The sequence below is a fragment of the Neopelma chrysocephalum genome, unplaced genomic scaffold (assembly GCF_003984885.1).
Source record: "Neopelma chrysocephalum unplaced genomic scaffold, ASM398488v2 Primary Assembly neopelma1_103b, whole genome shotgun sequence".
Classification (NCBI taxonomy): domain Eukaryota; kingdom Metazoa; phylum Chordata; class Aves; order Passeriformes; family Pipridae; genus Neopelma; species Neopelma chrysocephalum.
In genome coordinates, this window is record NW_020897767.1 from 3146689 (window position 1) to 3161934 (window position 15246).

The 15246-nt window shown below is 39.8% G+C and overlaps 1 long non-coding RNA gene across 1 annotated transcript; it reads right to left on the reverse strand.

The window, feature by feature from the left end:
* Positions 1-619: 619 nt before the first annotated feature.
* Positions 620-15017, reverse strand: LOC113973590. Its single transcript, XR_003536264.1, has 3 exons — positions 14910-15017; positions 10705-10809; positions 620-691 (listed from the first exon to the last, which is right to left on the reverse strand). It is a non-coding gene; the product is annotated as an uncharacterized LOC113973590 (long non-coding RNA).
* Between the last annotated feature and the right edge of the window lie 229 nt (positions 15018-15246).

The following is a 15246-nucleotide window of genomic DNA, read 5'->3' on the forward strand; positions in this document are numbered from 1 at the left end:
TCCTCAATAGCTAAAGGAGAGTCTTTTTAGGCTTTTTTTTATTTATTTTGAGAGCTGGAATGAGCAGAATTTGCATATCCTTTGGACACTATGGGAAGAGAGATGGAACTAAGCTTCTGTGGATAGGCCAAAAAATAATTAAGGCAATTATATACTGTAAAAGAATATGTTATGCTATTCCTGAAGGAAGACTTTTGGCCAGATAGAACTGATGACAAATATTTATTTTCTTCTTTTGGCATTAATAGCCCTAGTAGGCAATACTGCAAACACTTTTCAGTATTTATATGTATTACTAGGGTGCCATTTTTATTATGTTTAGTGCAGAATTTTTTCAAATGTGAATACAATGCACATTTGTTTTAAGAAGATATTAAAGCCTGTCTAACGGCAGAGTGTGGAAAACAGGAGGAGCAGAGGTTTGGGGCAACTTTGGAAGGATCTGGGGTTGTATCACTAAAAACCAAACCATGTAAGTTTAATATAATGGGGGAAATTACCTGGGAAACAAACACTGGAGCTGCAGGGTTATGTCCCATGACACTGAAAGGATACAGAGATCTTGGAGCAGGAATTTATTTGGCAGCCTTTCTGCCTTAGCTGGCTGAGAGCAGCCAGGAGCTGATGTAGTCAGTGGGTAGGAGAGTCACTCCCAGCAAGGAGTAGAGGAGGCGAAGGCGGTCCCAGTGAACTATCAAGAAATACCGTTTGGAAGTTATGTAACATTGGGGTCAGAACTGGAGATAAGAGCCTGATGCATCACAGCCTTAGCAAACAGCCAGCATTAGTATGTTTGCATAGATAAGGAAGATTTGGCGTGGCACACGGGCATAAAAACGAGGAGCCAACACGAGCTGAAACGGAGCTCAGAGCACCACTGCCAAGAGATGTAATTCTTGTCTTCATCTCCTTTGAATATCAAGGTTTATTTAGTTTACAAACATATGGGTTTTCAAAGCTATTACAACTGTGACATCGATTCAGAAGCTCCAGACATGCAAGAGGTTAAGATTAGAGCTGGCCAGAAATTTTCTTACAAAACAGAATCTTGCATTTTAGCCAGGATTAGTTAAGACAACTGAGCCTTACAACATCATCCTGCCAGGTGAAAAAATGACTCACTTGACAAGCACAGTGCTGCTGGAATGAGTCCTTTTAAATTGTATGTTTACATAAACATTTATGGGGTGTTAATAATTATCAAGAAAAGATGTGATAGGAAGAATTGCGCCTTTCAATTGCTCAGGCAAGGGCAGGGCACTATGGGAGACACTACATTCCTTGGATTTACCAAAGTGGTGAGGAAGCTCTTGCTTCTCTGTACAGCAGGGTGGATTATGCCTTCATGCCATGCCCTATACCCACTATAGCCTGAGATTTTTTCAAAAGCTCATCAAAACTGAAGGACAAATGCTTTATATCTGAGCTTAATCAAAACTGGTATCTAAACCCCCCAAAAATATCATAAGCAAGCAAAAGCTTGTTTCACAAAAAAATTCCTTGCTGGCTATGAAATGAATGCCCAAATATTAGAATCACAGGATCATTTAGGTTAAAAAAGACCTCCAAGATCATTAATTCTCACCTTAATACTACTACTCTAAAATATTAATGCTAATATTGCTAGTAATAAACCCTCACATCTGTAGACCTTTATCACAGAATATTCTGAGTTGGAAGGGACCTACAAGGACCATCAAAGTCCAGCTCCTGGCCCTGTACAGGACAGCAGATGCTGTTTTGCCCACTGAATGTTTAGCACCCTAAAGATCCTGCTGCAAAAAGTGAAAGGCAGTGCAATCCTGTGCCAAATCATCACTACACCCTCAATCAAAGAATTTTGGGCTTCATCTCAATTCACTCAGACTCTGGGGATTATTTGGGCAGGACCCTAGATTACAAATTGTAGAGCACTGAGCAGCACATGTATATGTTCCAGTTATGAAAGCTGCTTAATGATTAAAGTCATCTATGCTTAAAAAAAACCCCCACAAACCAGCAAAACTGATGTTGAGATCTGAAAGTATGTCTGTGGATTGACAGGGCAGAGGTTAAATCCAGATGAGGGTCACTCAAGCCTGGTGTTAGTCTAAATGAGTACAGCATTAATGCTGAAAAATCCTGGTGATGAGCTCACCACCTGTCTGCCACAGAAATCCGACTGCAGAGCTTCGGTTCAAACTTGGGGTTTACTTGCATTTAAAATACTTACACTCTGAGAACTAGGGAGGAGGAAGTAGGTAAATCTGGCTTTTGATTTCAATCACTGTTACTATCTTTAAACTACTTTTGTCTGTTGCCTTTAAAAAGGCACCATTTCTCACTGCAAGTGCAACAGGATGCTTTGTACTTCGGGAATATGACAGGGAGCAGTTCCAGGATAGCAGGGCTTTATAATGGTCAGAAAACCAGAGCACAACCCTTCTTCTTTTTTGTAATATTTTTTTTTCTTTTCTTATACGTTTTCCTTTTACATTCTTATTTGCATTATTTACAAGAGAGGTCTGAAAAAGCTACAGGAGAACTACAAGTTGTCAATCACAGCAGTGGTGACAATGCTCACATTTAGGTCGTGATCTCTAATAGAAAAATGTCTTATTGATTCAGAACTGAGCTTTGTATAACATCAAAGGGTTAAAATAACCAACACTTAAAGGGAAGAGGAATAGATCACTTACAACACATATTCTATTATTTGCTGAGGACTCGTAGGGTGGATGTAAGCTCGTTATCATTCAGTAAAAGATAAAATTTGCTGCAGAAGGTACACACTTTGCAAGTGTAGAACAGCTAATCTCAGACCACTAATAGATTTAACCTTGTATGTTCAGAGATATTTAAAAGTGTTATGGTTTGAAGGTCAACTCCACTGTCTTCGAGTACAAGGAAAGCAAAGAAAGGAATAAAAATTAGAAAGAATTAATTCTTCAAAAAGTTTTTACAAATCAAAACCCTGCAGTTTCACACTGAGAACAAAAGAAGCATATTAAACACCAAAGTTTATCAAGACAAATTAGGTCCCAGTTTCAAATTTTCTTTAATCTTTTGCATCTGAACGTTTTTTTGCCTCATGCTGTTTTCCCTAGTTAAATGTTAAAATGAATTCTAGCCAATACCATTGACTTCCTCCCTTAAAAATATTGAGACACATAATAAAAAATTAATTACTTCCCCTAATTTCCGTGTGATTCTTTAAAAAGATGTAAAATTCATTTAAAGTAAGTGGTGACTTTGTCTTTGAAGATCACGACAATTAACATGGATCAAAGCTTAGGTTCTGTAACGATGATAGCTTATTAGCATAATGAAATTAACTTAGAGACAAGAATCTTTAATAGGTACAACAAAAACGCTTTAATAATACTTGAAGAAAATTATGTATTTGCTAGAAGTACAACAGTTTCAGACTTTCTATCCAATTAATAAGTTGTTAATTAACTCCTTTTCCAAACAATGTGCACTTTAAGTTAACATCTGCCCATTGGATAACACTTTCCTATGGTATTTTTTTTTAATATACTGTAGAACTGCAACACTGTTTTACTGGGAATTCCTGGTAGGACTGTTCTTATAGCAGGGAAACAGGACCCAAATATAGTAATATGCTTTCTATATCCAACCAATTAAAAAAAAAAAAAAGAGGAGGCTTATTTCAAAGATGGGGAGGAGGAATGGGTAATTCCTTAATTATGGCTGCATTGTCTGTGGCAGTGCATAGTTTCAGATTTCTTTGCATTTTCAATAGAAATTATTTTCTGCAGTTTATATGGCCCTGCAAAATGGCTCTCTGCTGACTACAGCCTTATATAGACTCGATTTGGGAGCAATTTTCATATCTTTTGAAAATATCTATTTATAGTTCCATGGTACGAGATTTTACAGTCTTATTTTATAAGATTGTAAATCAACAACTATTGTTTTTGAAGATTCGGAGCAGGAAGATCGTTCACAAAAAGTTAAAATAGAACCTTATGTATAAAAATTGTATTTTCGTAGTCTTTGCTTTGCAGTGCAGAATTACAAGGACTTGCAGCACTTGAATTTTTAATTAAAATTACACATTTTTTATTTTAGGGGCTTCTGCCCATAGAGTGGTTTGGGGATCAAAAATTTCACAGAGCCTTTTGCAAGTGGATTTGGAGAAGGCACGTGACTCTGCACTGCAAGGGCTGCTTAGGCCAATGATGGAACAATTAAATAGGTCTTATTTGAAACAAATGAGTTATTATATTCTATTGGGTCAAGGATTCATGTTTTAATAAATCCTTAATTACAGTAACTTTTCATTTAATCTGGCGAATTCTAAGCAAGTTAAGAATTTATGAGAGTTGGAATCAGCAATAAAAAATATGCCTGTCTGCCATTCTGCTCAGGGCCACACAGGTTGAACTCATTTTGAGCAGTGTGGAAGCCAGGAACGTATCTCCTGAACAGGGCATTGCAACATGATTACATCTTTGTAGGTATAAAATAATATTATGTGTGTATAAAATATTATTATGTGTGTATAAAACAATATTATGTATGTATGAAGCAATATTGTGTGCGTATAAAATTATACTGCACATTAAATTGTGCATAAAATTATATACAAGATTATTGCATTATAGTTGTTATTAATAATAATCTGAAATTTCTTAATTCCTTTTTTTTTTTTCAGAAATAACAAGGAAACAAAACCAACAATCAACCAAACACAAAACCTTCAGCATAATCATGAGACCATTTTTGAGGTGGGTTATTTTTTGCCTTGACAAACTTTTCTCCCAGGAACCTGTGAGTACACAAACCCTTTTGTGCAACATCCAGCCAAAACTCTTCCAGTCACTTCTGGCTGAAGCCAGGATTTCTATTTCTGATCATGTGTGGTGCTGGCCAGACTCCTCTCAGCTCATGTGGCTGCTGGAGCACAGACACCTTTGAGAAGAGACAAAACTGAGTCCTAGTTCGTGTCTTCATATGACATTTTTAGAATTTGAATTTTAGCATTAGAATTTGCTGCTTCAACAGCAACTTCAGTACATTTCTGCAGGCTATAGCCAAACTTTGTCTCCTCTAGAACAACACCCTTATGAGTAATAACTAATTAATACTCAGCATACAAACAGCACAAGCTTTACCATCCACTGAAAAAATCTTTCTCTTTAGGATGGAAACAAGGTGCAACTAATAACTCACGTGGAAACTGCATGACACTAGAAAAAAATCGAGGAAACTGCTGTTTTCTGCACGCAAACAGGCAACACCTCTACTTTTCCAAAGGTTTTTGTCTCTTTACTGAACGTAAATATACAAAGTCCTGGGAATTACAACTGTAGCTGGTTGAAATTCCTTTTTTTGTTTATTTCTATTTTTTTTGTTTGGTTGTTTTTGTTTTTGTTTTGTTTGTCATTTAAAAAGCTGCTGGGATGTTTTGGGTTTTTTTTTTTTGGTTGGTTGGTTGGGGTTTCTTTTTATTGCAAATCGGAATTGATTATTTTTCAAAATTTCTCTTAAAATATCAAAGGCTGAAAATCTTTATTTAGAAACAAAACAGACTAAGAGCTGTGCACTGCAAGCCACTCTCTGTGGCCTGACAGCAGCTGCCCATAAGCTCACCAAACCCCATCTAAAAGCCATGACTAACAAGAGCAATGGGGATGACACAAGTGGCACCAGATGTGGTCCCAGTTTACTCAACAGCTTCCAGGTCTACCCTTTTTTCCTGGATCTGGGGAAAATTTTCCCACCAAAATTGCTGTAGGGCTTAGTAATATTGGAGCTCTGCAGGAGGGAGGTCCTTCTTGGAGGAGGTGAACCCAAAAGCTGGCAGGATTTGGGGCCATGCCCCAGGGAAGTCCCCATTCACAACCAGCACGAGTGGCTGAGCTCTCCAGAAACTGAGCCTACCCACTTCCAGCAGAACCTTTCTAAAAACAAAGACATTTCCTTTTAACTACTTGCTTTTGGCACACCGGGACTTTTTGAGGTAAAACATTTCCAAATTGTAAATCCATCAGATAATTCCTCAGTTCCAAGTTCCTTGGTATCCAAGAAACATGATACAACCTTGGCTGGGAAGTGCAGTCAAAAGAACATCATCACCTATTGCCTTTCCTGCATACTTCCATGGCATACCTATTTTTCCCTGGATGAATCCCAAGCTAAGAAAAGTCTCTCTCCATGCTTAACAAAATCCAGTGTTTAAGCTGTACAAGATACTGAGTGCAGGCCAGAAACATTACAGGTTCTTTTTAAAATAAGACATTATTATTCTTTACAGAAGGGAAAAAAAAATGTCAGGCTCATCTCTGAAATTAAGAAATGTACTTACTGTTCCAAATTTTGAGTCAATATTCAGAGTTAGTTTATATATAAGGTTCTGCTCGAGTTTTACTGGCGATTGATACAATGCCAGAAGATACTAAATTCTCATTTTTAGTGAATGACCACTGCACTGAGCTGCCAACCATGAGTTTCCTTTATGATAACAAAGAGCTTGCCAGGATAACCCTCAGTAAAAAATGACGCTGGTAAATACACCGATTTAAAGATAACCAGTACAGCACTTCCATTGTTCACACATGGTTTCATTTTCTGGTCAGCAGAATATATTTTTTCTTGTCCAACTTGTCCTTCCAACAAGGTATTCCAGTCTTTTTCCTGCTTTGGAAACAGAAAATTCTATAATTCTATGACTAAGTCATGAGTACAAATGCAATGTGGTTGGTCAGCTTGGTGCACTGGACACACACAAGAGCAGGATTTGTTGAGAAATGGTGATATAGCAGGTTTTGGAAATTATATAATAATTTTCTTCATCCATCCTATTCCATACTAATTCAATAAATTTAAAAAAAAAAAAAGTAGGTCTACTTCCAATTGATTATTCCCTTTGAAATATCACCTTTCCCCATCAGTGTGGTGGTGTTAGTCCCACTTTTCTGTGATTTGTCTCAGCTGTGCCCTGGATTTGGGTTTCCCTTGATGGTTCTGTTCTTTTAGTGATGCTGTTCCTGACTGTTTTGAGAAGAATTTCTGTTTCACACTTCATTTGCATGTTTTCCTCACTGCATGGGGAAAAAGCAAGCACAACTTTCCTTGTCTCCAGCTTCACAACAGAGCAAAAACCATTTTCCCATTTATTCTTATTCCCTCTACCCTGTTGCAGAGCTGGAAATGTTGCCTCAGACATCCGTGTGCAGCAGTGTGGAAAACCAGGAGGAGAAACTCCAGCTGTGAATTTGGGAAAGTGTGAGCAGGTAAAAGAGCAACAGGTAATAACTCTGTGATACTCATAGCTGTGGCTGCCGCATCCCTGGAAGTGTTCCAGGACACCTTGGACAGGGCTTGGAGCAACCTGGTCTTGTGGAAGATGCCCCTGCCTGCAGCAGAGGGGTAGAATGAGATGATCTCTAAGGTCCCTTCCAACCCAAACCATCCTGGGATTGTGTGATCTCTGCTCTGGGAGAGATATTGGTCCTTTTTCCTTCTATTGGAATAACAGAAGTAGGAAAAGACAGAGCAGTTGAATCCCGTTAGGTCACATACCGCAAGGACAGAAGCTACACAGGCTTCAGGTAAGGCATAATTTCATCTTTTTCAACTCATGTTGGTTTAAAATCTTTAAGTTTTACTTGTAGATTTGGGTAAGTACCTGCTAAACTCCACCTTTTTAAATGGATAGTATTCACCAGTACTTTCGCTTTCACTGAGAAGAACTTAAATCTCAAGTACAGACATGACAAAGTGACTCAAAAGAAGAGTTGCATGGTGGGGTTACCCCAATTATGTTGGTTTTACTCACCACTTGCAATTTCACCCTCTCTCTCCCTGCAAATGCTACAGAACACACTGAAAACTTGGAAGACAATGATCACTTTAGAAAAGTTGTGTTGTATGTTTAAAACTACCACCATCTTCATAGCCCCCGTTTCACTAGTTGGGATTTCAGGGTCCTGCCCAGGAGATTTTACTCGTTACTTGCATTATATTAGCAAGAAAAGGCAGGCAAGAGCCTGCTCCATGTAGCACCCCTTGCTGAATTATAACCCAGTAACACAACCCCCAGCTTTACACTGTCCCTCTTGGCCCTCATTACTGAGCACTCAGCATTCTCACCCCGCTTGTCCGGTCTTTAATAAGGAATAAAGTTGTTTGTTTATTTTATACCTATTTAACTTGTCGTTTAAGATTTGCAGAATGCCATCAATCTTTGCCTCAGTACATTGACCTCACTTTAATTGGTGGGGCACTAAATTCTGCACAGATGTTATTACTATGAATTTAAGTTTATACAGCAAAAAATTCGGGGCTGCCATATGCCGTCCTTTATGAGCTTGCAGTTTGCAATGAATACCCATGACTAATGCTTTTGACCCAGGTAAGCCCGTGGTTATGGAAGGTAAAAAGTTTACTAAACTTTATTGCAGAGCCCTCAGCAATTTTACCAACAGCTAATGCACACATCTCCCCTGCCTCTGTGTCGATATGAAAAATTACTGAGCTCTTCTTAACATATCTGCCAACATCTACTGTCATTCGGGGACTCTCATGAGTCAGCCAAAATTTTCTAGATCCATAAGATTACATATCAGAGGGGATAAGATGATTTTCTCTGATATCCAGCATAAATCAAACATTTTTATGTTTTTCTAGTGGTTTCCAGTTGTGTTTTGGGGGTTGGTTTTTTTTTTGTTGAATAAATTGGGACAAAACTTTCTGAAGGTTAGCCAGGTGCTAGAATTCAAATACATCTATTAAGTCTGTAGTTTGAAATCCAGAGCTGGATCCTCTTTTGGGAAGGAAATGATTATATGATTAACATAATAATAAATAATGCTTCTTTAATAACTGTGTCTTATTTCCAGAGCATGGACCTGAATCCTGCCTCTGTATGGGGAATGTCCATTGCCATAGAAGGTGGGACTCCATGTGGCAGAAGGAGCTCTGCCCTTCTCCTGGAATTATTTATTAGGCCAGTGGTGAGCAGCCAACTTTTCCAAGGGTAGTTAAAGTAACTCCAAAGGCATGGACTAGTTTCCTGTAGATCTTTTTAGAAGGTAATGAGAAATGAAAGGCAAAACAGTAAATAACAAATTACAAGGCCTGAAAGTCAGATTTAACCCACTCTGTATTAAACTGCTGACATCTGAGTGTGCTAAAAGTGACTTACCAGGGCAGCTCCAGGTCACATCCCACTCTGTAATATCCTGACTGCCACAACATCCACCAGGAAAATCAACAGTATGTCCTGCCAGAAAACCACACTGACAACCAAAGGCATTAAAACTCTTTACCACGAACCCTTTTCCATGCAGCAACTGTTAACTAACATGGTAAAACAAGAGCACAGCGAGGGGATATTTTGTGTTTCCATTAATCAGTAACAGATTGAAGGTGAGCCAAGAGTAAATATCTGACAGTGGTAATACGTGAGTCCATTTGTTCAGCACTGAATAACATTGTTCTGCTCAAATATCAATTAAAAAGGACCTAAGTGATAGCAAAGGAATACTGGCCCTGCATCATTAATTTTTTTGGTCAGCATTGCAAATGCTGATCCTATCACTGTTTCTTTTGAGTGTGCTAAATAGCAGGGAAGGGACACCCATCTCACCCTACAACCAGCATGCTCAAGAAAGTAACACAAAATAAAACTAGTACGAGGTAACAATGGAGGTCTTTGGGCATAAATCTTCCCGCTTTTTCTTCTCACATAATCATGTTCACTCTGCAAAGTGAAATACTTGAAAAGATGATTATAAAATCATAGAATGGCCTTGGTTGGAAGGGACCTTAAAGATCTCCTACTTCTACCTCCCCTGCCACGGACAGCTTTCACTAGACCAGGTTGCTCAGAGCTTCATCCCATCTGGCCCTGAACACTTCCAGGGATGGGGAATCCATAACTTCTCTGGATGACCTATTCCAGTGCCTCACCACCCTCACATTCCCCCTTGTCCTTTCACTACCTGCCAGTGTAAAATGTCCCTCTTCATCTTTCTTGTAGGCTCCTCACACACAACTGATGAGCAGCCAAGCCCTCTCCAGCTCACCTGATCTCAAGGTATAGCCTACAGAGGCTTTTTCATTCATTTTTGGGACAAAATTGAGCTTTTTTTTTACCTCTACATAGGACAAACAGAGTTCAGACTCATAGTGATCAGTGACAGAGTGCCCCTAGGACATCCTTAGCCAGTATTTTTGTACCACAGATCTGGAAAACCCACTGTGCCAGGAAATAGTTACCAGGATAGCACCAGAGACATGGCTCACTTGGAAAGACTTCACTACAGCTACAAAAAGCCTATCCAGGTGATATTCTGGCATTCTTAACTGATTTAAATCAACTAATATTTTGATCTACTGCAACTTTGATGTCTTTTTTTTCCACTATGATTTCAATTTATTTTCTTTTACTGCTGATTTTCTTTCTCTTAAAGATGTGTATTTATTCTCACTAATTTTTTTCCAGAGTTAATAGTTCTAACTCTTGTGAAGACAAAGATCAAATATACCAAACCCTGCTGTTGAGTGAGGGATATTTATGCAGCACACGTGTTAACACAGGTTGAATTGAGCACAGGAGGAATTCAGGCAGGACTCTGCCAATGTGAGTATGGTTTAGAAGACATTTTCTGATTTTCGGCCAAAGCAAATATCAAAACACACTCTTATCTGAAGCTATGGAATCTGAAAAACATAATAAAAAGATAAAAGTACCTCATTAAATTCCATTTCCTGTTTGGGGTTTACTGGATTTATCCTAAACCAAATTCTGCATTCTGTCCTCCAGGCCTGAATATCTTCTTCCATGACCTCTTCCACCTAAAGAACAAAAAAAAATGCATAAGTTCTCTCTTCTATTTTCACTGGTGGGGGATGAAATGTGAATTTGCTGTCCATCTAGAGCTGACAGAGGGTTTGGCATCTAAAACAGAGAAATCCAAGTCTCAACTTTGCTCTTGCCTGTGACATTTTGCTTTATCCCTGTTTCTATACATACACTTGGGAGATACCACTGCACCAAGAAAGAGCAACTGCATTAAACTCAGCTCAGTGAAGGGAGTAGAGAAGTGCCACACCCCAGAGGCAGCAGAATTGCTCCCTTCTATGAGAAAGGGCTTTATGTATTTCCCAGCTCCTGTTGGATGACAAGAAAGCAATTCTCCATTTTAGAGACGAGCTCATGACTGTCGGATTTTCACCATTATAACGTATACAAACATAAATCAAAAATGTTGAAACTACTGTTTTGGACTGCTTTTTGACATGAAGTGGGTGAAAGCTGCTACCAGTGTCACATGGACACAGGTTCCAGACAATGCCTTGAAAGAAAGGCCAGCAGAGATCTCTGCAGTTTCCATTTCAGACTTGAGTCCCTTTATTCCGAGTGAACATTTCATTTGAACGAGAGACTCTAAGATTAGACTGAGAGGAAAGATTTTTTGCCCCTCATTCCAGACAGAAGTAGAAAAGCATGAAAAATTAGGAAAAACTTTATGAATTGTCATTTATCATAAACTTTCTAAATTTCATTCTACCCGACACAACGAGGAGAACATATATCTGAGTTTCTTAGCTGATACTTTTTAGTCGTTAATGTAACCCAGTCAAAGAGACAGCATGGTCTCAGGGTGCATCAGGTGAATTATTTCCAGAAGTGGAAATATCCTGGTAGGGAGGGCTGGTAAAGCTTGCTCTGAAATCTAGTGTATGGTGAAGCTCAACTGAAATAAAGTTTCAGTTTAGCTGAAGCTCCAAGAAAATGGGTTCAGTGTTAGGGAAACTATCACTCTGCAAAGGGCAGGGAGGAGAAAACATTATTCCAGCTACAAAGAAAACTGAAGAGAGAATAGTAGGAAAAAGAAAGAGTAAGTGTGTTTAAATTAGTCATACATATGTTTGCAATGCAAAGTAGGAGAAGGTCTTGCAGCAACAGAGAACTGAGGCTGTGCTGCCTCCTCACTACAGGAGTGGAGTCAGGAAACCTAACTTATTTCAAGATATAACTCCCCAAGTTTTCAAAAGGGATGAAGGGGAGTGCAGCAGCAGGTAGAGGCACCTGTAGATCAGAAGTTCTGCTCCAACCTTATGTCCATGCCTCTACCCAGCCAGTTTCCCTTACCCCTACTAAAAACTTTTCTCAGCCATCAGCAATCAAACAATAACAAACTCCTGCTCACTGTCACAAAATGTATCACAAGCAGAGGCATAGAAAAAAGAAAAAAAAAGAAAATATTAATAAATAGGAAGCACCACAAAGTTAAAGTTGCTGGTTAATGAGTAGCAATGTGTTTGCAGCAGCTCCTGTCTCCCAGCAGCTCAGTTCACATCTACAGAGTCAGCTAATGAAACAGGAATTGGAGCCTTGCTCTTATGAGTCACTCTGCTTGGAAACCTTTATATATTTAAAAGAAATAAAAACCCCAATCAAAAAAACCCCCATGTGTTAAAAGTATCTTAGCCAAGCATGTTATTTCTCTTAAATATACAACAAAACACGACTGTCCTCAAGGTAAATATCCTCTGTTTTATTACTTCAGATCGCTTTTCTGTGCTGCAATCATGTCATTAGGATTGCAATTCCTGGCTCCAAAAGAAACAACCACCTAGCTATAAAATTCTGGTTTCCCAGCCTATTTTGAGGGGACAACCAGAGTTCAGTGGGTCTGAGCCCCCGCCACTGAAACCGATGGCAGTGGGTTCAAGTCTCCAGTCCATAGAGAGAAGATTTTTTTTCCCTCAGATGCAGTTTCTAACAGATGTTCAGGCAGCTCAGGTCTTTCTTATGAACTGAATTAGGGAGCTGTATCAGGAAAAAAGTGAGGACAGTCTGTGTCACACATGGATGTACCAGCAACATTTCAGCTGGTACCACCTTCTGTGTTTCTGGTGTTTAATTTTGAAGTCTAAAAAAAAAATATAAAAAATGGGGGTGGGAACAAGGGAAGTTTCTTCCTTTGGCTTATTTCCTTTCCTTTCCTTTGGAAAGGAATTTGAATAATAAATCACTGAGATCAGTCTTCTACAGGTCTTCGTGAAGCCACCACAGTGACTACAAGGATCTTATTGCTTATTAGCTTTTACTCTGAGATTTTGTACCTTACTGTGCAATATCTTTGAGGATTAGAACTCAAGACCTCTGTTTTCAATATATTATAGCTAGAACAGGGCTAGGGTTTGGGAATTCCATATTGCATAACATGTTGTAATATATTATGTTTTATTTTGACTACCTCTGGAGCCAGGAGAGTTTCATCTGTCATGAGTTACTCCTGAAAAAAAAATGGGACAGTGGAGACCAAAGAATAACAAAAGTTATTTCACACTGAGAGACCTCTCCCTATTAACAACATTCATCAATAATGGTAATAGCAAGAGGCAGCAAGACATAAATGTCCTTAAACCACCTTTATACGTCTCTGCACTCTTTTACTGCCCCATCCTGCAGACAAGGTTTGGATCTCTCTTGTGGGAAGGCACCTCTGGGCCAACTATGTGAAAGGTACCCTCCCAGGTGGTCCAGATGTGTGCAAAAGCTACATCAACAAGTGTTAAGCAACATGTCCATAGAGTAAATCAGTGCAGCATATCCCCAAGAGATGCTCAAAGCTACTGTAATCATGGGCACCGCAGCTCATGCTGCACTTGACAGACCTGACCTACCATGGACGTGCAGACCAGGACTCCAATGGCCCTTAAATAATAATTAATTTATTTATTCTCCCTTTAAGAACAAGATTTCATATACAAGATGATGCTTCAAACCCCTTTCCAGGTTATTTTTTAGCTTTCCACTGTACCTCTATATTTGCAGTGTTTCATGAGGTCAAATCGGTGGCAGCTTTAATTGCACTTACAAGGAATGTTGCTAAAATGGGCACAACATCCTAAACTCAATGTTTTCTTCATTATTTTGCAACTTTGGGAGCCTGCCAACATCGTTGCGAGATTTGGCATGTGTTTACCTGGAAAGAATGAGGCTTAATATTTCATTTCAGCTTTGCAAGGTTTTCTCCTCCCCACCTCCCGCCAAAAAAAGAGCAAGCAAAGGAACCAGAAACACAGGCAAAGGGCAAGGCTGGTCTCTCTGATCTTGGTATGGGATCAACACAGCTCAACAAGATTCTGGGGAGCCCTCCTGGAAAGCAAGAGCAGCTCCACCACAAGTGGCTGCATCTTTACCAGCTAATTCTCCACTCTCCGCAAATTTGGGTGCACAGGGGATATTTTTGCCTGTTCTTCCACCTAAGGCTGGTTCAGCAGGTCCTAGAATCATAGAATCTAATTAAGGTTGGAAAAGACTCTAAGATCATCAAGTCCAACCACTAAGAGGTGAGAGGCTTGTCACGCTTGGAGGTGTGAACCGCAAAGGCCAAGCTCATAACCTCACCTGCAGCCTCGTGCCTTAAAACCAGATCTGTATTTAATGCCTGCTTTAGACCATTAATACAGAAAATAACCCTCATACAGCTGTTGCTCGGTGCTTGGAGTCCATAGATCACTTTGTGTTAAGCATTTTAATGTAAAATGTTTTAACAGCCTCGAAAAGGAGTGGCAATAGAAGTTACCACCACCCACATGCCATCAGAGCCACTGTCTGCCAATACCTTGGTAAATCAAGGTCAGGTTGGACGGGGCTTGGAGCAGCCTGTTCTAGTGGAAGGTGTGCCTGCTCATGGCAGAGGGTTGGTACAAGATGAGCTTTAAGGTCCCTTCCAACCCAAACCATCCTGTGATTCTGTGAAACTGCATTTCTGCTTTTGTTCTGTGCCTGGGGCTGCTTAAACAAGGACCCCATTACAACCACATGAAGTGAACATTTCCCTTTCGCAGGTTTAAAACAAGGGCTCTGTAGGGCTGGGTCCCCTGAGGAAAATCATGACACTGGAGCTGGGTTTCCCATGTGTTGGGATGGTACTTACACAGCGAAGGTGCTGCACGGAAGCAGGGCGGCTCCTTAGCATCCTGCCTGGGGATGAGCACCAGGAAAGGGATACCCACTGCGGTGCCAAGGAGTGGATGTCTCCTCCATCGGGATGCTTCAGCTGTTGAATAGAAGTGTTTTCCTAGTTAAATTCCTGAAGCTGTGCTTCCCCCATCCGCAACGTCCAACTTTCTCCGTACAACCTGCAAAGACTCCCTAACTCCTATTTCAAGCTCCAGTAATCTACCAGGCCTACAATTTAAGCGTAGCTATGTCAGAGCCCTTTTGTGGATCCAGTCTTCCCTCTGCAGCCGCCCCACTGAAAGGATTAAGCT